General features: G+C 46.4%; 1 protein-coding gene across 4 annotated transcripts in view; it reads right to left on the bottom strand.

Annotated features, from left to right (window-relative positions):
* Window positions 1-24,302, bottom strand: part of Slc39a14 (solute carrier family 39 member 14) — a 48,360-nt gene extending 24,058 nt beyond the window's left edge. For 2 of the 4 annotated variants that reach the window (XM_090354300.1, XM_090354301.1), the window contains exons 1-2: window positions 24,186-24,302; window positions 22,936-23,054 (exon numbers count right to left, since the gene is read on the bottom strand). The gene's annotated coding sequence lies outside the window, so the exon portion shown is untranslated. Of the gene's footprint in view, window positions 1-695; window positions 1,206-22,935; window positions 23,055-24,185 lie in introns of those variants that run through there. The other 2 variants (XM_090354302.1, XM_090354303.1) reach the window with 2 other exon arrangements.
* Window positions 24,303-25,061: the final 759 nt, after the last annotated feature.

The raw sequence follows: 25,061 nt of genomic DNA, 5'->3' as shown, positions 1-25,061 counted from the left end.
TCTTTTTCTTATGTCACATTTCAGAAATTTTAATGTTTTTACATAAGAATTTTAAGTCTATTTCTCCATACCCAATAGCCTGATATTAGTGACAGATACCTCTGCATGATGGTATTTGACATGTGTTTATGTTGCTTTTTTTCTTTTTACTTTAGCCTGTTGATGTATCCGAAGGGGTCATATGCATGCAATAGAATAATATGGATGGGCAAAATCACAAATCAGAAAGAACCATCTAAGTATGACTCAAAATTTAGAACCCATAGAAGCAAGCACTCATAGATCTCATCACAAAAACTGCCCAAATGCTCTAATTATATGCCCCCAACCCTTTTGTTTTCTTGAGACATGGTCTCGGTAACTGTCTAAGCTAGCCTTAAATCTCAATTCTCCCCCTCCCAAGTAGCTGGGATTATAGGCATGTGCTGTCGCGTTCATCTTAAAAACTTCCAAGCGGTCTCCAAATACTTAGGCATATTCTTGACATTCCTAGTCAAACAAACATCAGTCCAGTCACTTGTGTAAGTTCTAGTATCTTCAATGACAAAACCAGCAATTTTTCAGTTTAGTATTGCAGTACACACTGCTCTAGAATCTTTGATGGGATTCAAAGAGTTTCAAGCAATGCTACCCAAACTATGGCCCTCCACCCACTCACCAAGCGAACATCTTCAGGATCAGGCTGCCACACTCACCTCAAAGGAGCTGTCCCAGGCTGGAAGCGTCACCCCAGAGCAAATATCACAGACTGAACTTTGCCTGGCTCAAGCTGTCAATCAGTGGTTCTTCAGCCTCCTTTGGCCCTCCCACCTAATTATTCACTCTCCTACATACCCCCAAAAGGCCATTGCTCTCTGCTCCCAGTTCCTAAGCTTCAGACTTTGGCTGGACTAAAGGCCACCCAGAGTGGGAGATTTCACAGATATATGTGTGGGGGTGGGAGGCAGTACCCCACTTCTCCCCCAAGAAAATGCATGCTGCTGGGAGGGGCAGGATGAGAACACTCAACAACAACCAAAAAACCCACAGTGATGATGACCCAGAAGCTGGGCACAAAATTAGAAGCAGCAGCCTGCAGCTCATCAACCAATATTTACTGAGCCCCCTGCGTGTGTCAGTGCCAGTGGGAGGAGGTTATGAGAGACTAGTGGTCAGGGCCCAGGACTGCCTGCACAGACAGGCCCAGAACGTTTATTTTACTCCATGCTGAGCCCAGAGTGGGTTTAATAGTGGACAGCCCCAAGGCTGACGTCAGAATTGGAGGGAAAGTACATTCTGGGAATTCAGCCCAGCCAGGAGCCTGGGCCTGAGGAAGCCAGGAGGACTTCCAAAACTAACTTGAGTTAGGCAGCTGAGGATAGGAAAGAGGCTCATAGGAGCTAGCCAGCACTCCCCACCCAGGACACTACTCAACCCATGCTTGGCCCAGTTCAATCACCCTTCTCATCATTCACCCACCAACAATTTCCAGACGCTTGATTGCAAAAGTCTGACCTGTTGTGCTGGTAAGTTCACTTCTATTTGCCAGACCATAGAGTCCGGCATGTGGCTTAGGAAATATGGTGCTCAGATCCCCCACTTACATCACCCACTAGCAAAAAAAACCCCTGGCTTTCTTGGGGTCAATGAAAAGAGACACCACGGTGAGTCAGAGCAAGGGCCAACGTGGGGACTGCCCTTAGCAGAGCATATGTCCATAGAGCCCAGCAGAGTGGTAAAATGATGGAGCTCACAGAGGGGAGAAGACAGAGGGAACCGGCCGGTACATTACTTAATTATTTAGTTCAGTTCCATCATCTGGCCCTCACCTTGTCCCAAATGCTTTTCTCAGAAGTCATCTCAGCTAACTCTCTCTTCCAGAAAGCCACAGACCATTCCCATTACTTCTCCCCTACTACTTTAAACTTGGAATTATGCTCTCTCCTTGGAAACTTTTCTTTTTTTCCCGGTGGGTCATGGAACTTAAACTCAGCCTTGGCGCTGTCCCTTAGCTCTTCAGCTCAAGGCTACCACCCTACCCTTAAGCCATGTCCCACTTTCTGTTTTCTAGAGATTAATTGGGGATAAAAGTCTCAGGTCCTCTTGTGCCCGGGATGGCTTTTGAACCTTGATCCTCAGATCTCAGCCTCCTGAGTAGCTAGGATTACAGACTTGAGCCAACCGTGCCCGGCCTTGGACGCTTTTCTAAATAGATTTTTATTCCTTCAAATCCAAGAGTCATCAGGTACAGTGGCTCATGCCTGTAATCCTTGCTATTCAAGAGGGTGAGATCTGAGGATCATGGTTCAGACCCAGCACACACTCTAAAGTCTGTGAGACTCTCATCTCTAACCATCAGAAAACCAGAAGTGACACTTGTAGCTCAAGGTGTAGGCTGGTAGGCTTGAGCCGAAGAGCTCAGAGACAATGGCCAGGCCCAGAGGCGCCTCATGCCCCATGCCCCAGGCTCACAGGCCATGTGTCATCCAGCTCATCTGAGTCAGCTATCAGGTGATGGCTTCCTTCTCCTCTAAGCTACCCCTTTACCTTTAAGTTCACTTACATTAATTGAGCTTAAAAGCTATTTTATACATATCAGACTTAGAACTCTGTCCAGGAGTTCATTCATCCAACAGATTCATTTCACAGGAAATATTCATTACCAGGAATAATTACCACAGATTAAGCTACTCACCGAGATGGAAAGGACATACCAAGTACTGGTCCTCACACAGCAGGAAAGCAAACATTGTACAAGGCACTGACAGCATAATAAAAAGGCATTGCAGAGCTCAGGGTGCCGGTGGGCAAGCTAAGCAAAGGAGATTCTGCACTGGCTATTAAATGGCCTGAAGACTAACTGGCACTTATGAGGCTCTAGGCTGAGCACCCAGAGACTACACCTAGAGCCTGCTGCCTCCTCAGCCCTCAGTAGCTAAGCCGCCTCTGGTAGAATTCTACTGCCCCTATCAGAGACACTCCAACAAAATGGATGCCTAGGGTCCATGCTGAGGAAGAGAGGCCAGCCTCTTTCCATGGGTGGTATTACAGTGCAAGGTCATCTCAGGCCCGAGACCCTTTCTCAATTAACAGCTGGGCTTGCAGTATGGGTCTGTCATCTCAGCTACCAGGGAAAATGTTAATTAGGAAGATTGTGCCTGAGAATTGAGATTTTGTCTATAAAATATTCAATGCAAAGAAAATGGCTGGAGCCGGGCGCGGTGGCTCATGCCTGTAATCCTAGCTACTCAGGAGGCTGAGATCTGAGGATCGCAGTTCAAAGTCAGCCCAAAGTCAGCCCAAGCAGTAAAAAACAAAGAATGTAAGGCTCTCCAATTAATCACTAGAAAAGGGAAAGTGGGGCTGTGGCCAAAGAGGTAGGGTGGTAGCCTTGAGCTGAAGAGCTTAAAGACAGCATCCAGGCCCAGAGTTCAAGCCCCATGACCCACAAAAAAATGGCTGGAGGCATGACTCAAAGGCCACAGCTCTGTGCAAAGGTCTAGAATGCTTGTCTCATAAGGATGAGGCTCTGAGACCAAATCTTCCACTTCCAAAAGAAACCAGCAAGGCCTGCTCTGCAGGTCACATGAAGGTGAAGAAACTTCATGGTGTTAGAGGAGGCAGCATCTTAAAAGACCATTGTGGGATTCTGAGGGGTGCAATGTTGATGATGAGACCCAGAGCTCTGAGCGTGCGAGGCAAGTGTCCCCCCACTAAGCGACCTTCCAGCCTTTGATGTTTTGTTTTTTTTTTTTTGCCAGTCCTGGGCTTGGGCTCAGGGCCTGAGCACTGTCCTTGGACTTTCTCAAGGCTAGCACTCTACCACTTGAGCCTCAGCACCACTTCCAGCTTTTTTTCTGTGTATGTGGTACCGAGGAATCGAACCCGGGTCTTCGTGCATGCTAGGCAAGCACTCTACCACTAGGCCAAACTCCCGGCCCCTTTGATGTAGTTTTAATATACCAGACTGGCTTCAGTGTAGACAGGAGGGTGGAAATAGGAGCCAGAGGATCTAGACAAGAGGGTCTAACACTTGTCTAGATGAAGAAGGTAGAACCAGTTGGATCTGAAGATCGAATCTACCTGCTGGTTTCAGGCAACTGAGCCTGGCAACCTAGCCTTGTCCTTCCCATGAGGGCTTCAGAGCTTTCCAGAGAGAACAGGCTCTGCAATAGATGGCACAAGCAGAGTTAGAAAACACCACCCTGACCCCAGCACAAGTTGGCTCAAGTCCCCTATAGCAGGCAAACCATGCAGAAATGCTAGCTCCATGGGGCTGAAAACGTGGCCCAGTGATAGTGTTCACTAGCATACACAAAGCTTTGGGTTCAATTTCTCCATGCCACATACACAGAAAAAGCAGTAAGTGGTGTTGTGACTCAAGGGGTAGAGCCCTATCCCTGAGAAAGCCCAATGGCAGTGATCGGGCCCTAAGTTCAAGCCCCAGGACTGGTGGAAAAAAAAAAAAAGAAAAAGAAATACTAGCTCCAATTCTCTGGCAGGCACAACAAGGGGCAAAAACATGCCCTCAAGGCTTCTGTCTGCATTGCTTCACCTGCCAAGACTGCCTTTGTCCTGCCCTCCAGTTCTCCTGCAGGCCCACTCAAGTCCCTTCAAAGGCCATGACCTGGCCCAGGCTCCATAACTGAGATGTTAAAATGCCCAGTTCTTTCTGCCTCTCCCTCTGTCTCTGTCTCTCTCTGTCTCTCTCTCTCTCTCTGTGTGTGTGTATGTGTGTGCATTCACATTTCTAAAGAGAAATAGCTCTCTAAGTGCAGTTCCTGGACCAGCAGCAGCACCATCACTGACTAACGTCAGAAACTGGGCCCAGCTATGTGCTTTTTGATGAGCGCTCTGATCATCTCGGAGGTTTGGGACCAGAGTCTTCCCTCCCCTTCCTGCACTTTAACAGAAATGGGGCAAGAAGGAAATGTCAGGAGCCCTTTCTGCCCAGCGCCAATATTCCTGCATGGATACTGCCCACCAGCCTGTGACCTGGTACCCTGCGCTTTCACCTTCTTAGTAACCACAGTACCTATCAACAGACTGATAACTGAGCCCTGTTTCCATGAGAAAGAGAAAAATGCCTATTTCTAAAGTGGCTTAGAAAGGTGGCAGTAAAGGAAATGATCACTGTGAATCATAATCCCTCCAGTGCCTTTCCCCAACCCCCCCCCCCCCAGCACATTCTCTGGCCAAGGCCACAGAAAGCCATCATCCAATTACTGAGGTGAAGCCTTCTACATCCTCTGCTTAGTAGGTTGTAGGGCTCGCCATGAAGCAAAGCATCCTGCTCCTTAAGATTCCACACACCATCTACCCGTCCTTGCCTTCCTTTCCTGGTCCATCTTCCATCACACATCAGGCTGCTCAGAGTAAGACACACTGCACTGGACAGAATATCTGTGCCTTCTCATCTGGCCCCCCTCTGTTCTGGGCCTATCACTTCCTCCAGGATGCCCTGCCTCTCCTGCACTTCCTATCTTCACATCTGCCCAATGGGGAGTGTCAGAGGGTTGCACCTGCTCCAGGTGATCTCCCAGCTTGGGTGTGGCTAGATAGGAAAAGTAGCTTCTCTTTTTTTTCTTTTTTGCTGACCTCAGCTCAGTTTGCTTGTCCTGCTATAGCACTGGGACTTGAGCCATGCTCCCTACAGTTTCTGCGCTATTCTGCACCAGACCTCTCTGGCCTCCCCATCTAGATGTGTTCTTACCTTCCTCTGTTTCAATGTCAAACAATTTTGGACATTTAGAACCAGCTTAAGTTTCTTTTCTTCCTCCCCCCACTCCCTGTTGAAGGAGGCACTGAATTTCAGGCTTCTTGAACCACACCGTCAGCCCATTTGGATTTAGTTTAATTTTCAGATAGGGTTTCTTTTCACCTCTGCCTCCCAAGTGGATGGGATTATAAGACTGCATCACCACACCCATCTTTAGAGGCTTAGTAACTGTCTGAGTTGTTTCTTAACTGTCTGATGAAATTGGCAGGGATTTCCTAAATACTCACTATGTGGATATGTAAATCCAAAATACTTAAGAAAGCAGGCATAACCTCACACTAGGGATGTGGCATTATGTAGGGTCACAGGTCAAGGGTGAGGCATAGGCTGGGTTGTCTTCTCAAAACTTTCTCAAAGGAGAACCCAGTCTCTTTGCCCTCCTGATTAACCCAGCTTTACCCAGGCCAGAGCTCTGGAGAGCAGCTGTCAGGAGTACCCTGATGGATTCCAGGCCAAAGACAACCAGATTTCTAGTTATTAGCACACTAAAGCCATAGATCAGGGCTACATGGCCGAAGTTTCCATTTTTCCCAGTTGTTTCCAGAAAAGATCATACAAAAGAAGTATCGTCTTCCCAAACATGGCTGCTTATGCCTTATTTCTATGTGCCCTCTCCCTGCCACCCTACACTGCTTTCTTATTAAAATGGATCAACATTCTAACTGGACTTAAAGGCTTTCTACCCTTTCCAGCCAACAAGAGGCAATCGGATTGTCACACAGAAAGGGCTCTTGATTGTGGTTTGTATTTCAGAGACAAGCTCTGGTTTGGGTGACTTTCAACCCCACAGAAGAAGAAAGGATGGAAATAAGAACTGTTATAAATGTACTATTCACCAAAAACCTGGAGAGACAACCCAAAAGCCCCTGAGTAAAAGTACTGTCTAGGCAAAGTACAGGAGATTCTCGGGAAGGAATTGTCAGCAATCAAGCACACATTCAGAGATTTTAATAACAATTGCCTTTTCAGAAGAGCTGGAAAACCTGTCTCACTCTTAAAAAGGAGAAAACCCATCCAAGCCTTCCTACTAAAACCAACAGAGTACAAAAGATTTTAGTGAATCTGGGCCCAAGTGGCTCACACCTGTAATCCTCGCTAGTCAGAAGGGTGAGATCTGAGGATAGCAGTTCAAAGCCAGCCAGGGCACAAAAGTCCTTCATGAGAATCTTATCTCCAATTAACCGCCCCAAAATGGGAAGTAGCACTGTGGCTCAAGTGGTAGAGCATTAGCCTTGAGCTGAAAGAGCTCAAGGACAGTGCCCAGGCCCTGAGTTCAAGCCCCAGGGCTGACCAAAAATAAAAAATAAAAATAGATTTGAATAAGTGAATGGTAGAATGTGGAAGTGTTAGTTAAAATAGAATTACCTAAGTGGCCTTCCAGTTAGCACTTACTCCTATACCATGAACTCCCATCCCTGCTGTAGTCTAACAAATGCATCAAATACTCAAATCTTCTGGCTACAGCTTAATGAGTCATTCTACTAACATGAATCTAGCTGTGCTTAGTAGCTCAAACCTAGAACTCCTGCTACTCAGGACGCAGATATTGGCAAAAAGTTAAAGAAGATACATCTCAGACAATAGCATTGGGCATGATGGTATGTTCACACTTGTCACCCAAACTATTTAGGAGGCATAAATAGGATCAAGGTCAAGACAGCCTGGTAAAAAAAATATGAGATTCTATTTGAAAACTAAGTCAAAAAGGGCTTAGGAGGTAGTTCAAGCAGTAGACAACCTGTTCAGTAAGCACAAGATACTGAGTTCAGACCCCAGTAACAACCAAAATAAGCAAAACGAACAAATAAATCACATTACAACCAAGATAAGCAAAACAAACAAAGCAAAGTATGAATCTGATTGCCATTCTTTCTTTGCATTAATTCTTCCAATGACTTCCCAGTTGAAGTAGATGGAAATCTAACCTCTCATTCCAGGCCCTTGCCTACCCAACTAGCTTTGTGGTTGACCTTTCTAACTGGTTAGTACCTAAGCCTTCTTTCTGTTCCCTTAACACACCAAGCTGTTCTGATTTTAGAGTCTTTGCCCCTGCTGTAACCTAGGCCTAGAAGGCGCTTGTCAATATCTTTGTAACAGGCTTCTGTTCAAAGGTCTCCTCTGGTGTTGAAGGTCACTTTGTACCAAACAAAAACAAACAAAACCAAAAACCTCTCTCCCAGTCATTCAGAACTCTAGCATCCTACTTCATTTTCCTCTTAACACACATCATTTTCCAAAAACAGTCTTCCTCTCTTAACTGTCTCCTCATACTAGATAGACAGTAAACTCTATAAGGGCAGAAACTAGATCTCTATTTGATTCCTGGAGCCTGGCACATCGTCATTCCCCAATGAATACCCAAGACTGTTCTGTTCCCTCTGCCCATTTATGGGCATCACACCTCTTACAGCTGGGCTTCTCAACAAACCACATCAGCCTCAGACGGGGAAAATCCCTCTCCTGCAGGGCCACTTTAGGTAGCTAAAGACCCCAGGTGGCCAGACGAGTTAAGTCTGTGGTGGGGTGCAGGATCCGAAGGGAAGGTAGAGGGAAGTAGGCACAGGCACACAGCAAAGATGTCCAGGATGGGATCATCCTGCAATCCCACCAAAAGAAAGTACTCATGGGAAACCCCTGAGTACTGGCTGTTTCTAGAATTTCTCAGTTACTCATGGAAACTCTGAGTTCCCTCCCATTACGCATACAACCCCCAGGACTTGCCAACTGCACAGAGAGGTTGGGGGAAGGGGCTTGGCAGTGGCTGCCAGGAAGAGGGTGTGAGTGAAAGTAAGCGAGGTCACAGCCGTGCTGGTCCCTAGAGCTCACATCCAGTCACCAGTCACCCAGGGCCAAGGACTCTGCTACATGAATCGGCTGGAAATCAGAAGGGCAGCTGAAGAGGGACGGGAAAGGACAACACGGGACCTGTTCTCAGGGCTGGACAGGCTGTCCCACAGGGAACACTGGTCAGCTGCCCAGGTCTGGGGGAGTGGGTGCCTCTGTACTCTTTGCACCTTTCTGGGAAAAAAAAAAAAAAAGAGAGATGGGAACTGCATGGCTTACTGGCCTGGAAACTACCCAGGGACTAGTATCCTGACAACCTGCCCAGCCTGTCACATGACAAGTATCCAACTTGGGGGAAATGGGCAGCGGAGGATGTGGCCCAGGCTGGGGTCGGAGCACAGGACACACCACCTGGGAGCAGAGCCAGACTTCCCACAAGCCAGTGTGCTGCCACTGGCCCCAAGCACTGCACTTTGTGCTCTGAGAAAACAAGTGTCCCTGGGCAGGGGAGCCCTCTGGCTTCCAGGAAAGGACAGACAAAATGCCAGACAGTGCAGGGCCCTCATGACTGACAGACCCTTTTGGACTTCCAGTAAAAGAAGTGAAAGATTCCCAGCTGGGAAGAGCTGCCACCTTCCTTCCTGGAGGAAGAGTAATGCTCAGGAGAGCTGCCGGCTTCTGTTCCCCACCCCAAACAGGCATAGGAAAAGGCCCCAAAGAACGAAGAGGATCTTCTCAAATGAGGATACAGGGATGAGCCCTCAGGAACTACAGTTCATGATTTTTTTTTTTTTATTTTGGCCAGTCCTGGGCTTGAGCTCAGGGCCTGAGCACTGTCCTTGGACTTTCTCAAGGCGAGAGCTCTACCACTTGAGCCTCAGCACCACTTCTGGCTTTTCTTTTTTTTCTATGTATGTGGGATCAAAGAATCGAACTCAGGTCTTCACACATGCTAGGCAAGCATTGTACCACTAGGCCCAACTCACGAATATTTATTAAGGGCTGCCTTACTATCAGACACTGTTCAGGTTAAAAATAAATCACTTTGGAATATTTGTGTGTACATTTTTTCTTGGATTTCAGAAATTCACTTGTTTCATACACATTCTTCCCTCCCCCTCCCAGTCCTGGGGCTTGAACTCAGGGCCTGAGAACTGTCCTTGGGTTTTCTCAAGGCTTGCGCTCTACCACTTGAGCCACAGCACCACTTCTGGCTTTTTCTATGTATGTAGAATCCAGGAATCGAACCTGGGTCTTCTTGTATGGTAGGCATGTACTCTACCACTAGACCAAACTCCCAGCCCATTCATACACATATTATAGACATAGTCTATAGGTAGTTTTAGATAATTGTGTGTGTGTGTTAATGTGTGCTGGTCCTAAGGCCTGAACTCAGGGCCTAGGCACTGTCCCTGAGTATTTGCGCTCAAGGTTAGTAGCGCTCTACCACTTGATCCATAACTGTATATGCTTTTTGTGGTTAATTGGAGATGTAATCTCACAATTTTAGGTAACATTTTTTTTTTCTTGGCCAGTCCTGGGACTTAAACTCAGGACTTGGGCAATACCCTTGAGCACTTCTACTTGTCTAGTGCTCTGCCACTTAATCCCCAACATCAATTCTGGCCTTTTCTGTATACGTGATACTTACCAAGGAATCGAACCGAGGGCTTCATGCCTGCTAGGCAAGCTCTCTACCACTAGGCCACACTCCCGGCCAAGATAGATAACTTAAAAAAATGATTTTATGCATGAAAAAGTTTCAGTGTTGAATCTTCTATTTGTTTTACATTGGCACTCAAAAAGCTTTGGGTTTTGGAGCATTTCAGAACTCAGATTTTGAATATCTGCTAAATTTCATACTCCTATTCCCTTTGAGTATCTATTTCATTGAATTCTCATTGATGTTGAGAATTAGAATATTTCATCTCTGCCAATGTAACAGGTTAAAAAAAATCAATGTTAATAAATTCTTTAATAAAAAAATGGCTTGGTCTGTAATTCTGGTAATTTGGACTTCTTTGACTCAGCTTAGCTGAACACATTTCTTTTTTTTTTTGTTGGTTGAGGGGCTTGAACTCTGGACCTGGACGTTGTCCTTAAGCTCTTCAGCACAAAGCTATCACTCAACCATTTGAGCCACAGTGCCACTTCTGGTTTTTTGGTGGTTAACCCGCGATGAGTCTCACAGACTTTTGTGCTCAGGCTCACTTTGAACTGTGATCCTCAGATCTCAGCCTCCTGTGTAGCTAGGATTACAGACATGAGCCATCAGAGCCTAGCTAAGCTGATCACATTCTTAACTTCACAAACATTAATATTTTTGGTTTACAGATTATCTATGGCTTTGCTCTGTTCATGGTTGCTCAGATACATTCATCTTTATTTCTTTTTTATTGGTTTATTTAAGAGTTCACTGGACAATGAAAATATTAACCTTCTGCTGTATGTTTGAATAATCTTCCCCCACTCCCCCTTTTTTTGTGCTGATCCTGGGCTTGAACTCAGGGCCTAGGCTTTGCTCTTGAGCTTTTATGCTCAAGGTTAGCACTCTACCACTTGAACCAGGTTATTGGGCATAACAGTCTTTCCTACCCAGACTGGCCTTGAATAGCAACCTGTAGATCTCAGACTCCTAAGTAGCCAGGATTACAGGCATGAGCCACTGCAGCCCAGCTCAGTGACAGAAATTTTTAAATAGAGGTGAGTTTTTAAAATATTACCATTTTCCTTTAAGGCTCTGCTTTTAGTATCATGCTAAGAAAAACCTTTCTAACCCTGAAATAAGACATGATTGCCTGAATTTCCTTGTACTTTAAATACTTAAGGCTTAGCCAGGCTCTGGTAGCTCACATCTGCAATTCTAGCTACTCAAGAGCCTGAGACCTGACAAGTGTGGTTTAAAGTCAGCCTGAGCAGAAAACTCTATGAGATTCTTACCTCCAATTAACCAGCAAAAAGCTAGAGGTAGAGGTGTGGCTCAAGTGGTAGAGCACCAGCCTTGAATGAAAAAGCCAAGTAAGAATGTGAGGTCCTGAGTTCAAGCCTCAGTACAGCCACACAGAAAAAGAAAAACCAAACCCCACCAAACACATCTCTACTCCATCTAGAACTTAGTTCAGCTGTGTGAAAGAGGATCTCACTTGATTTATTTTTCTAGTCAGCCAGTTATCCTAGTATTGTTTAGTCATTGACCTCTTTTGAAAACCCAGAAGTCATTTCTGAGCAGTAAAAACTAGAGCCATGTCCTGCTTGCCGTAGACTTATGTGCTGCCCTACATATGGTCCACATGCGTTCCCTCCTCTCCTGACTGAGTAAAAGCTAGACAGTAATAAGCACCAAGGACATATATGGAAGATGGCAGAGTGGAAAGACAAGTGAGAAGAGCCTGGGTCACTTCAGGCATCACTGCTCAGGCACGTCGGCCTCAGACTGCTCATCTCTGGAGGCTTTAAATACCACCCACCCAAACGAGCAATGTTTAGACAGTCATTCCCAGCTACACCACACACTCGTACTCATGCCATTCCTTCCTCCTTAGTTTCACAGTAATGGCAATAAGAACTGCTAGGATTTATTGCTGTTGCCAGGCACCATGCTAAGCAGTTTGTTTGTGTTATTTCATTTAATCTTCCCAGTATTTTACAGCATGGATAAGGTGTGCTGGTCACAGAATCTCAAAAAAAAAAAAAAAATACTGTAGTAAGTATACCCATCAACTGGGCCAGGAATTTGGCCTCGTGGTAGAGGGATTACCTAGCATGCAATGAAGACCCAGGTTTGATTCCTCTGTAGCTCATACATAGAAAAAACAAAGCCAGAAGTGGTGCTGTGGCTCCAATGGTAAAGTGCTACCCTTGAGAAAGCCCAGGACTGAGGCCAAGGCTCAGGCCAAGGCCCCAAGCTCAAGCCCAAGACTGGCAAAAATCTAAAAGCAAAAGAAGCAAATTCTTTAAGTGCACTGTGGCTCAAGTGGTAGAATGCTAGCCTTGAACTGAAGAGCTCGGGGACAGAGCCCAAGCCCAGAGTTCAAGCCTTATAACAGACAAAAATAAATACATAACTAAATAAAAATAATACAACCTTCAAGCCAGGCACAGTGGCTCACACCTGTAATCCTAGCTACTCAGGAGGCTGAGATCTGAGGATTGAGGTCCTGAGCCAGCCAAGGCAGACAAATCTCCAATTAGCCAGTAAAAAGCCAGAAGTGGTAGAATGCCAAGCTTGAGCAGAAAAGGCCCAGTGGGAACATGAGGTTTTGAGTTCAAGCTCAGGAATCAACTATATATATATATATATATTTAAATTGGGGATATGTGGTATCACTTCACTTTCCAGATGAACAGACTGATGCTAAGGGAAGAAGATGGAGCCAGGAGTTTGGCCTAGTGGTAGAGTGCTTGCCTAGCATGTACGAAAACCTGGGTTCGATTCCTGGGTACTATATACATAGAAAAAGCCAGAAGTGGTACTGTGGCTCAAGTGGTAGAGTCCTAAGCCTTGAGAAAGCCCAAGGACCGTGCTCAGGCCCTGAGTACAAGCCCCAGGACTGGCAAAAAGACAAAAGAAAGAAAGGAAGAAGAAACTGGCATGAGTATGTGCCTGTATTCCTAGCCCTTGGGAAGGGAAAGCAGGAGGATTGTGAGTCCAAGGCCAGCATGAGCTACAGTGAGCTCAAGGCCAGCCTGGCCTATACATATAACAGACCTTGTCACAAAAAGAAAGAAAAAAGAAAAATCACACATGATGAATGAAAGAACTGATTCCAAGATATTCTACAAAGTGGAGGAAGGTAGTACACAGCTATAATCCTTACTTAGGAAGATGAGGCAGAAGGATCACAAGTTTGAGGCCAGTTTGGGCTACATAGACTTAATTTCAAAAACAAAAATATACTATAGCTATTCAGAAATAACACCATTTGATACATATTGAGGTCTGTTTTTGGACTTGGTACTCTTTTTTTTTGGTCATGGGGCTTGAACTCAAGGCATGGGCACTGTCCCTGAGCTTTTTTGCTCAAGACACCACTCTATCATTTTCAGCCACAGCACTGCTTCTAGTTTTCTGGTGGTTAATTGGAGATAAGAGTCTCAAGGACTCTTCTGCCTGGACTGGCTCTGAATTGAGATCTTCATATCTCAGTCTCCTACTACGTAGCTAAGATTCCAGCTACTGGTGCCCGGCTGAACTTTGTACTTTTGTTTGCTCCATCCTAGGCCAATGACATACTTTTCTTCCTTTAGTAGGGTAGGTCACAAGCTTCTTTTTAAAGTTGTTCATGGTTATTTTTCTACATATATTCTTTCAGAAACATATTTCACATCATTTTGTCAAGTCATTAAACTTCATCTTAGGGATTCAACTGGATCAAAATTATCTTTTTTGGGAAGGATACAGTACTAGTGTTTGAACTCAGAGCTCTGTGATTGCTCTGGTTGCTTGCTCAGCTGGGGTTCAACCACTTGAGCCATGCCTCCAAGTTCTCCTTTTTTGCTAGTAGAGTATCAAGAGACTTTTTTGTCTGAGCCTCGAATTTCAATCCTCTGTATCTCAGCCTCCTGAATAGCTGGCATTATAGATATGCACCATCATATCCAGCCTCAACAACTACCATCAAACATAAAACCTCCTGCCCTCACAGTCCTGCATTTTTGTACTAGTTACAGGAGTGAAAAACAACAAATTGAGCATGGTGTCTCCCATCTGTAATGTTAGCACCCAGGAAACAGAGACAGGAGAATCATGAGTTCTAGGCCACCCTGGGCTACATTGCAAAAGACAAGCAATATAACTATACAATAGAAGGAAATTGTTTAAATAAGGGTAATCCATAGGAAGTGGCGCTGTGAATTAAGGGGTAAGGCATTAGCCTTAAGCTGAAGAGCTCAGGGATAACGCCCAGGTCCAGAGTTCAAGTCCCATAACTGACCAAAAAAAAAAAGGTAATCCATATAACAAAATATACAGAGATCAAAAGGGGATTCTAAGTCAAACAGACTTCAGTCTGAACCTTGAACCTAAATTCATTAGCTTCAAAGATTTGAATCAAGTCATAACTTGAAGAAGTTCCTGTGTTAGGGCTTGAACTCAGGGTCTGGCTGTTGTCCTGAGCTTTTGTGCTCAAGGTTAAGACTCTACCATGCGAGCCACAGCTCTACATCAGGCTTTTTGATGGTTAACTGGAGATAAGAGTCTCACAGATGTTCCTGCCCAGGCTGGTTTAAAACTGCCATCTTCAGATCTCAGCCTCCTGAGTAGCTAAGATTACAAAAGAAAGTCACATCTTTCTTTTTTGGTTGTTTTGTTTGTTTTTTTAACTGTAATTTTTTGGTCTTTTTTTTTTTTTTTGGTACTGGGAATTGAACCCAGGAAGTTGCACTTGCTAGGCAAGCACTTTGCCACTGAGCTACATCCCAGCCCCAAAGCAAGTCACATCTTTCTTATATGGAAAAATGAAGACACTAAGAATTCTTTCCTTAAGGTAGCTGAGAAAATAAATGAATAAGAAGTATCTGGTATACAGAACTTGCTTTATGCAAGAAGCATGACGTGAGAAGAAGTTTGTGACAGGTAGGTACAAGGTTCTCTAACTTAGCAGCCTGGGTCACCTCAGCACTGAGCCAGCATTTCCTATGTGAAGCCCAGTGTCTGTATATCTACTTCTGATTCATCAAGCTTGTGCTTGACTTTTCACATGGGCATTCCTTCTAGCTAGCTACTGAGGCTTATGTAAACTCTTTGAACTCAGGTTTTCCTCTGCTACAGAAGTTGTGTGGGATCCCTGCTCACATTCTTAGCCTTGCGTATGCTATAGGCCGCTGCATGCTCAACAGGACCTCTTAATACAGGCTGTATTACAAAGCTTCTGGATCTAGAATGTGCTCCTCCCCTCCCCCCAGAGCTTTCAGATCTGAGCCAACACTGTGGACACCAAGAGCCTGGGGCCTTTTCTCTCTTAGATCTGGAGGAAATTTCCCTTTTTTTGTTGAGTATGGTGATTCATGCCTGCAATCCCAGCACTTGAGAGGATGAGGCAGAAGGATCACTGAGTTCAAGTAAGCATGGACTATAGTAGCAAAACCCTGTCTCAAAAAAAAGTAATAAGGGGCTAGGAGTTTGGCTTAGTGGTACAGTGCTTGCCTAGCATGCACAAAGCCCTGCATTCGATTTCCTGGTACCACATACACAGAAAAGGCCAGAATGGTGCTGTGGCTCAAGTAAAAGAACACTAGCCTTGAGCTGAAGAGCTCAGGAACAGTACCAGGCCCAGAGTTCAAATCCCACAACTGACAAAAACAAAAAAGTAATAATAAATAATATTATCTCCCTTTCCTTTGTAGCTCCATGACCTAGGGCATACAAAGGCCATCTCTTTACTGCTCTGAGTCCAGGAGTTTCAAAGACTCTCCTATTCATCTATCCAACTTCTCAGGATACGATCTGATTGGGAAATAGGAATTTGATGATGAAATTATGTAAAATTTCAAGAAGTCATTGGACATGCTCTAAATTCATTGACTCATAACTTTCTTCCTTCCCTGCTTCCAGTACTGGGAATCAAATCCAGGACCTTGTGTGTGCTAGGAAGGCTCTCTACTAACAACTTGAGCAATACCCTTAAGTCCCTGCTCCATAGAGGTCAGGGAGACAGACACACAGAAGGGAAGGCCATGTGGAGACAGAAGCGGGCATTGTAATGTTGTCACAAATAATGCCAAGAGCCACTGGAAGCTGGAAAGGGCAAGGAAGGATTTTCCCTATGGTCTGCTGGAACAAAGTCCTACCCACACCAGGGTTTCATGCTTCTGGCTTCCAGCACTGTATAAGAGCCTCTATAACAGGCTTGTTAGGGAATATCTCAGGCAAGTACCTCTGGTGCTGGAAGTCAGGCTTGATCACTTGATCCATGGTTAGAACTCTAAGATGATCACCAATGACCCTGTCATTGTGTGTGGACAGGAACTGTAAACAAGAGACTCTAAGCTTGGAGTTTGGTCACATTTTCTAACAAAGGGGATTCTGCAGTTTTCTGTTGACATTAAGATAGCAAAGGAACCCACAAGGGAATTCGAGGAACTTTGAGAGGCTTTAGATTGGCACCCAGCAGGGAACAGTGAGGGGAAGGGGGGAGGAACCTCAGAACTTCAGCAAGGTGAACTTGGCAGTGCCACTCCTCCAGGTGAGAATGCCAGCTAATACCTTGTGGGTGTTATACTAAGCTGCTTGCCTGCTTTGATAGACAGACTTTTACTTGCTGCAGCAGTACTGGTCACAGGTGGCAAAGCTTGACTGTGCACAGCTTGCCTAGTACACGTGGGGCCCTGGGTTCCATCCTGAGTATCACAAAGAGGCCGAATCCGCATGCCTTCCCATTCTAGCTGCCTTCTCATTGACCCACCCTCCCAACAATGTTAAGGGCAAGCCCAGTGACAGCAGATGGCACTGTAGAAATGAGTGATAGGTGTTTCTGACTAGGTGTTGGACCAGGTTTCAGCTTCTAACATCAGAAGTGTATATTCTATGGGTCAAAGAGCTCTGAAACTAGGAAATGCGTAGGAAAGTTGCCTAAGACAGATGAGATGGGCAGGCAAAAAGAACAAGGAAGAAGAGTACAGGCATGTGTAGTCAGGGGCACTTAGACCAGGCGAGGCGGATGGAGCATTTGGTCCATCCCAGGGCACTGAATCCCATATTTGTGAGAGAAGCTCACCCCCCATCTGGATTCTGTCATCCCACGGCTGAGGAGTCAAATAAATCCAGTTGTAGATTGGTGTCATGGTAATATGAGAAAACACAATTAGAAAATGAACTACAACCCAACGTTAAGACAATGATTCAATGGGCCAGGTACAGTGATGTATGCCTGGAATTTCATCTATGTGAAATACTGAGGGAAAAGGAGGCTGGGTAGAAGACTGTGGTGTGCAGCCAGCCCCAGGCAGAAGCACAGGTAACCCTACCTGTAAAGGCATGGCTCAAATGATAGAGTGCTTGCTAAGAACAGGCCCTGAGGTTAGGCCTTGAGGTGGGGAGGGAGGGAGGAAGAGGATTAAGAGGGGAGAGAAGGGAGTGTGGGAAGGAGAAGGAAGATGGTTGAGGCGTTTTTCTCTGTTGGAAAGGTTATAAATAACAAAAGGGATAAAACCTTAGTGACAGATTGGAGAAGGTGGTATCACTATAAACTCATGTTTTCAAATACATATACAGACAGAAATCTTGATATGTAGATGTGCTTATGCATGGGTTAGTATATTTCACAGCTTCATGTGCTACGAGGTGCAGATACAAAGACAACCCCAGTAGTGAAGAGCCCTTTACCAACAATCAGAGTCCTCCCCCACCCCTCTCTGTCTCTCTGCTAGTCCCGAGGCTTGAATGCTGGACCTAGGCACTGTCCCTAAGCTTCTTTTTGTTGCTGTTGTTTTGGTGTTTTGTTTTATTGCCGGGGTAATATATAGAGAGGTTACAGTTACGCTGGTCTGGTAGTGGGTGCATTTCTTCTCACACACTGATACCCCTTCTCATGTGTTTGTCCCCCTTTCGCTCCCCCAACCCCTACGTTCTTGTTCAAGGCTAGCACTCCACCACTTAAGCCACAGCTAACTCTACCACTAAGCCAGATTCCCAGCCCAGAGTTTTCTTTCTCTATACCATCTGGATCCTTGGGGATTCTAGAGTCCATTCTGGGTCCTTAGGTTAATTCTAGAGTCCAAGGGGGAAAATGACAGAAAATCAAACAGGAATATTTTCATGTACTACAACACAAAAGAAACATTAAAATAAAATAAAATAAAATAACAAGAACATAGCACTTGTCAAAGAACACAGGACTCAGAGAAGGAAATCTTAAAATGGCCAAAGCTAGGTTGGAGACATAGCTCAGTATATGTAAAGTCCTGGGTTCCATTCCAAGTATCCCCAAAAGAAGGCCAAGTCCAGGGGCTGGGAATTTGGCCTAGTGGTAGAGTGCTTGCCTAGCATGCATGAAGACCCGGGTTTGATTCCTCGGTACCCCACATACATAGCAAAAAAGCCAGAAGTTGCGCTGAGGCTCAAGTGGTAGAGTGCTAGCCTTGGGAAAGTCCAAGAACAGTGCTCAAGCCCTGAGCCCAAGCCCAGGACTGGCAAAAAAAAAAAAAAAAAAAGAAGGCCAAGTCTGAAACAATTTGAATCACAAATAATAATCGTAGAGATCGTGTTTCCTAGAATAAAGTCTGATATAAATGGGAAGGAAAAGCCAGCTCTTTATGACAACAGAATTAATAAACCTAAGAGGAAAGAGGGAAATTGAGACATATTAAGCAAACAAGCCAGAAATTGTTGTTCCAACTAAGATCCACAGATGGATGCTAAAATTAGAGGGTGAAAGTACAAGGAGAAATAGGATTGCAGTCTATAGAGGGAGAAAGATAATAACTTTTCCAGTGTGAAGATGCAGCAGGCACCAAGTAGTCAGGTAAACGGCATCTTTAGAGATGGCTGACAGAGTACTCAGCACAGGACCGGAGTTTAGCCCTCGGAGGACACACTCACCTAAATGCCTGACATAAATGCTTCCTTATATCCTCTGAAAAGGATGCAACCTCATGCTTATGTTCTTGCTCAGAATCCATGACCACATTCCAAGAGCAAGGAACTGTGTGTTACAGACTACAGGAGATACGAAGGAGAATCCTCAACTAAATGAACTAAAGGAGAGCAGAAAAGCATCAGGGAAGATTATTTATTACCATTTTTTAAAAGGTCTACAACTTATAATACCATGCCAATGTTGATTTCCTGCTCTTGATAACTGTCCTGCAGCATGAAGAATCTATTTTTGCAAATCTTTAGTACACCTAAATTCAAAATAACAGGCTAGGCACCAGTGGGTCACACCTGTACAGTACTCCTCACTATTTAGGAAGCCAAGATCTAAGGATCCAGATTTAAACCAGCCCAAGCAGAAATGTCTGTGAGACTCCATCACCAATTAACCTGCAAAAATGCCAGACTGAAGAGGTGGCTAGAGTGGTAGAATATCAGGTACAAGCAAAACCTGAGTTCAGGTCTGAGCACCAGAACAACAACAAAAGAACTATATTAAGACATAATATGGTAGCTCCTGCCTGCAATCTCAGCATTCATGAGACGAAAGCAGAAGGGTGTTAAGTAGAAGGCTATATATAGATATATGTAGCAAGGGATTTTTTTCTGTAGTCATGGGGCTTGAAATCAGGGCCTGAGCATTGTCTCTGAGCTTTACTATACCCCACATCGCAAGAGATCTTGTCCCAAAAAGCAGGGGTGCAATTAAATTAAGTATATATATGCCAAGTGTGGTGTCTCACTCCTGTAATCCCAGCTACTCAAGAGGCTGAAATGTGAGGATCGAGGTTCAAAGTCAGCCCAGGCACTAAAGTCCATGAGACTCATCTCCAACTAATCACCAGAAAACCAGAAGTTGGCACTGTGGCTCAAGAGGGTAGCCTTGAGTTGAAGAGCTCAGGGACAGGGCCCAGGCCCAGAGTTTAAGCCTCACCACCACCACAACAACAATAAAAAAAAAAGTATATATAAAAATGGGATTGCATATATAATTCAACTGCTTTAAGTTCTAATATTTTTTTAAAAAATGAAAAGTTGCCAGGCACCAGTGTCTCATGCCTGTAATCTGAGCTACTCAGTAGGCTAAGATTTGAAGATTACAGTTCAAAGCCACCCTGGGCAGGAAAGTCCATGAGACACCTACCTCCAATAAACTACTCAAAAAAGCAAGTGGACTGTGTCTTAAGTGGTAGAACACTCGTCTTCTACAAAAGGAGCTCAGGGAAAGAGCCCAGGTGCTGAGTTCAGGGGCCAAGATTGGTACAAAAAAAAAAAAAAAAGAAAGAAAGAAGGAAAGAAAGGAAGGAAGGAAAAGAAAACTAATTAAACAGATATAGCTAAACTTTACCTAATAATGTTATTTCATACAAGTCCACATTTATATTTATGCATGTAAGAAACACCACTTGCAAAATGTTGTTTCTTTGAAGCCTAGTATATAATAGAAAAACCTAAGTTGGGGAAAATATTTTTTAAAAGAATACTTCCATGATATGGAATACTGAGTAGCCAAAACAGGGAAGAGTGCAAGCCTTCCACATAGCCATATGGGAAGGTCTGCAGATCCAGACATTAAACACAGGGAAGGAGGAAGGGGGAAGGTAACAGAATTGCAGGTGCTATCCCTAAGCAAGATTTTTTTGTACAATCTGCAAGTCTAATTAGAGGACCAAAAGACTCAAAGAAAAGGCCTTGGCCCTAAACAAATCTCAGTGAAGGGATCAGGATGTAGCTTAACAAACAGAGCCCTTGCTTGCATAGCATGGTCCAGGCCCTGAGTTTCACCCCCAAAACCACCTTAAAAAATAAAAAAGCCTCAGTGAATGAAAAAAAAAAAGAGAGAAAATTTTAAGAGAAAATAAATTGTTTAAATCATGGTTTTAGTTTTGTTTACAGTGTTACAGGTGAAGCTCAGGGCCTTGTGTAGGTTAGGCAAGAAAACTCTACCTTGAGCTACATTTCTAGCCCTTTAATTCCCAACTTTGAATGGGTATTTGATTAACTATTAGTGTTGAGTGCCCTCAGAGAACCACTAGGGACTCGCTGGTAATAAGCTTAGGACTGTCACCCTTTCATCAAACCCCAGGACTCTCCAGGGCCTGCTGTGGGTCAGGAGGCTGTACAACAGTCAGGTCTCTAGTTGCCAAGATAGGGAATTTGGTGTCCCATGGCTGAGACTGTTCCCTTGACAGATTCTGTGACTGTCTCATCTTACATGGCTGGCTCCTGGCCTGGTCCAGGCTGGAGAGTGCAGCAGGGGGCTCTGCCTCCCCATCTCATCTGGGCTCAACTAGGGGCCCCAACTGGGAGGTGAGATGGCTGCTGAAGCTTGCAGCCATTGTGGTGCCACTGCCCTGGGCAGGCAAGAGGCCCTGGGCTGGCAGCAGTCCCAACTGAGCAGACTCTGGACTCCTTATCTCTTGGCTTTCTGACAGCCGCCAGGCTGGAGGTCAGAGAGGGCCCACTATAGAATCCAGTGTGTGTTGCTGGGGCAGAGGGTACAAGGGGGACCAACATGACCCTACTCATCCCTCCAACCTCTGGAGTCTGCAAACAGGAAGTAAGAGATGTTCCAGAAAGAACATTTTGGTTGAAGCAAAAAACACCTCCCTTTCCCCCAATATACAAAGGGGAAAGGTATACCTTCTTGGTATACCTTGATACCCTCAAGGTATTAAGAAAAAGACAATTATCAGCAATTTTTCCACACCTAGGCATCAAAATAAACCACTTATTTAGTATTTCCCTACCAATTGGCCATGAGGGAACAATGTTACTTGGGGACACCAATTAACCTCTCTGGATCCAGTATCTCATTTTTTTCAAACAAACTCCACTGAGATAATGTGCTGGGCATTCCAGGTGGAATTGTTCTGGCACAGTGAGGAGAGGGGTTCCAGAAGCCTGACAAGACTAGGGGGATTCCCAAGACTGTCTGGATAGTGGATGTGAGTTGAGGTTCCTCTATGTGAACAAGTAAGGAAAAAGGAAGACAGAAAGCCTGTGAAAACAGGGCTACTAGTCCTATGCAGTACACACACCTACACACACACACACACACACACACACACACACACACACACTATTAACCTAAAAGAGGAGTGTCTCTTTTCTAAAGAAATGTTTTCAGAACTAAATACAATGGTAAACCACCCATTCCACCCACAAGGATGACAGGTTCTAGGTACCACCACAATTTCCCATAAGACAGGGAAAACAGACTCAAGAGATTAAGACATTTTCCACTAGAGTACGGAGGCCAGGATTTGGACACAGATATCTGACTCAGAAGCCCCTTCCTTCCTGTCACCATCACCATCTGAACTTCAGTGCCCCTAGCAACAAGAATCTCAGGTAACTACCTCACTGTTCCTCTATGGTAGAGGCCTGCTTGTCCCCATCAGAGTGGCCCTCTCAGAGCACAGACCAGCCATGTGCCTCAGACCTGCTCTTCTGCAGCATCTCTGGCTTTGGATCTGTATTCTGAGAATCATGAGGCTCTGTACCTCAAGGGACCCATGGTTCTGACTCTTCTTGCCTAAATGCCAGGACAATCACATGGTCAACCCCTAGCCTTTGTCAGTAGGTTTCTCAGCCCTCAGCTTGTCCTCTCCACACTCCCAGAGACTAGGTGAGGACCAAAAGCCAGAGCAGGTAGGAAGGTGCCTTCTTGTCCAGGTCCTTCCCCAAAGAGACGATACCCACCATCTACGTGCCCCTTGTCACATCTAGAAATCTTCCTAGTCTACCAGTCCATCTTCTGACTACCACACAACTGAAAACAACACAAAATAAAACTCACCTGAGATGCCAATAAAAATGGGAATAAGTGGTTTATAACCCAGCCTTGGAAAGATCAATTCTGGACACTCCTTCTGGTGCTTCCTCAAAGAAAGTTCCTTTCCGTGTTTAGGTGCGGGCCTACGTTTTAAGAGGTAATGATTACAGAAATGTACATACTGTAGATAAGCCATCCAGTCTGACCTTAGTCACCCGAAAGCTAGTAGCAGAGCCTGAACAGAAGCCCAAGTGACCACCCTCAGGCTAGCCCCTACCCCTCCCTACCATCACATCCACAGCATGCAAGTGCCTGTTTCAAGGGCTGGAGGCTACCAGGGAAGAAAGGACTAAAAGTCAGAAATCCCAGTCTGAGTTGTTCAGAGAGGAAGAATCCGGTCAAAGCTGCCCCTGGCCCCAGCCTTTCTTTTAGGTCACAGGAGAGAGCACTCCTCCTCTGACCTAATCACCAAACTCAAGAGGACTTTTGGACACACAGACCATGCAACTACTTGGAGAGAACAGCTTTGTGGGAGCCTAGGCCCAGGCCGACGCTAGATCCCTTAAACTGGACCTCCAACCCAGAGAAAGGGCAATTTTCTACGTTTTGATTGGACCTCCGGATCCCATGATGAAACTGCCTCGATTTTTTTTTTTTTTTTGGTCCCATAGCCCTAAAACGCCAAAAGAGGGCAGCCTGAACCCAGCCCACCTAACTTGGTCAGTCGGAACAAAAATAGCCCACGAGCCATCCTCGCGGTAGGCCAGGTGGGGGGGTCAGCAGCGCCTCCTTGGAGTTTCCCGGGTCCCGCTATCGCCCTGCTGGAAAATTCGGGGCATCGATCTTGGTGGCTCAGGAGGGACCCACCGTCCCCAGAGGGCGCAGCGCAGACCCCCACGGCCCCCTCGGAGCGGCCCCAGGGTCCGCGCATCAGGTTTGCCCATCCACTGGGCTCCTGCGCCCAGGGTCGTCGGGCTCCTGGAAGCCCACCGCCGCTGTCTGCGCGCAGCTCCCGGCGGCTCGGGCGCCCTTCTCTTCCCCCCCATCCCGCGCCCTGCTAGCCGAAGGGACAGTCTGTGTGACCTCCTTCCTTCCTCTACGCCACCGTGGCACCGCGGCCAGGTGCCGGTCGCATCTGGTGGCGCGCGGTGCCCCGAGCGGCTCCAGGTCCGGTGCGTACCGGCATCCCCACCCCCTCTCGGCGCCCCCCACCCCCGGGGCGCGCCGCCCCTGCACCCCCGTGTCCATCCCGAGCGCCTGCTCTCCGTCCTCACCTGACGCCCGGCGGCCGGCAGCTGGGCCCGCGCAGACTCACTCGCCAGGCCCAGAGGCGGCCGGCGACGGTAGGGCAGCTCAACCCGTGCGGCGGCAGACACAGCCAGGAGCCCCCCTCCAGCGTCCGGGCCCCGTCGAGACGCGCATGCCCGGCTATATACCCCGCGCGTCAGCGGGAGGCCCCGCCCCCGGCAGGCCCCGCCCCCACGGGGCAGGCCCGCCCCGCCCGGCTCCCCTGGGCCTGCCACGTGGGGCGACCGGCGTGCCGCCGCCCGGGACCCGGCCCGCTCCGGCCTTCCGGCGCGGGGCAGCCTGGACCCGGATCCCGGCCGGTTCGGCTGCCTCCCCTGCGAACTCCATCCCTGATGCAGCGAGGCCCACGGGCTCCTCCCATTCCTTGACACCACCTCCCCAGCTCCGTGGGCAGCCCTCACCGCCGGGCCTCCGCCCTCCCAGGTCTCACTCCACGCTTGAAATGAGCATGCATTTTAACCCTGCTGACTGTCAGCACGCTCTCTCCTCCTCCTCCCTTCTCCATCCCGGAATGCATGCCAGGATGTCTTTCTTCTGCATTACCACTCCCACAGGCCAAAAATGTCCCGTTCCAGTTCGAAACCAACCAGAGATACTCACTTTTCAAACTAGGTTTCACACCCCTTAGCCGCAATAATGCAACCCCTCAAGGAGGCAACACTAGGATAAGTGTGCATTTATGTGGGAGGGAACATCCTGGAAGGCTCTGCCACAGTGGGATGAGCCTATTGAGATGGATATCAGCCTTCGGAAATGTAAATTTCTTGAGAAAATAAACCACCATTTACACTCCTATTGTTCCGCTTAGCGGAACTTCAGGATTATTTCCTCTAACGCCAAAC

Source organism: Megascapheus bottae, chromosome 20, assembly GCF_031878675.1.
Source record: "Megascapheus bottae isolate mThoBot1 chromosome 20, mThoBot2.hap1, whole genome shotgun sequence".
Lineage (NCBI taxonomy): Eukaryota > Metazoa > Chordata > Mammalia > Rodentia > Geomyidae > Megascapheus > Megascapheus bottae.
This window is presented reverse-complemented; position numbering and strand designations above follow the sequence as displayed.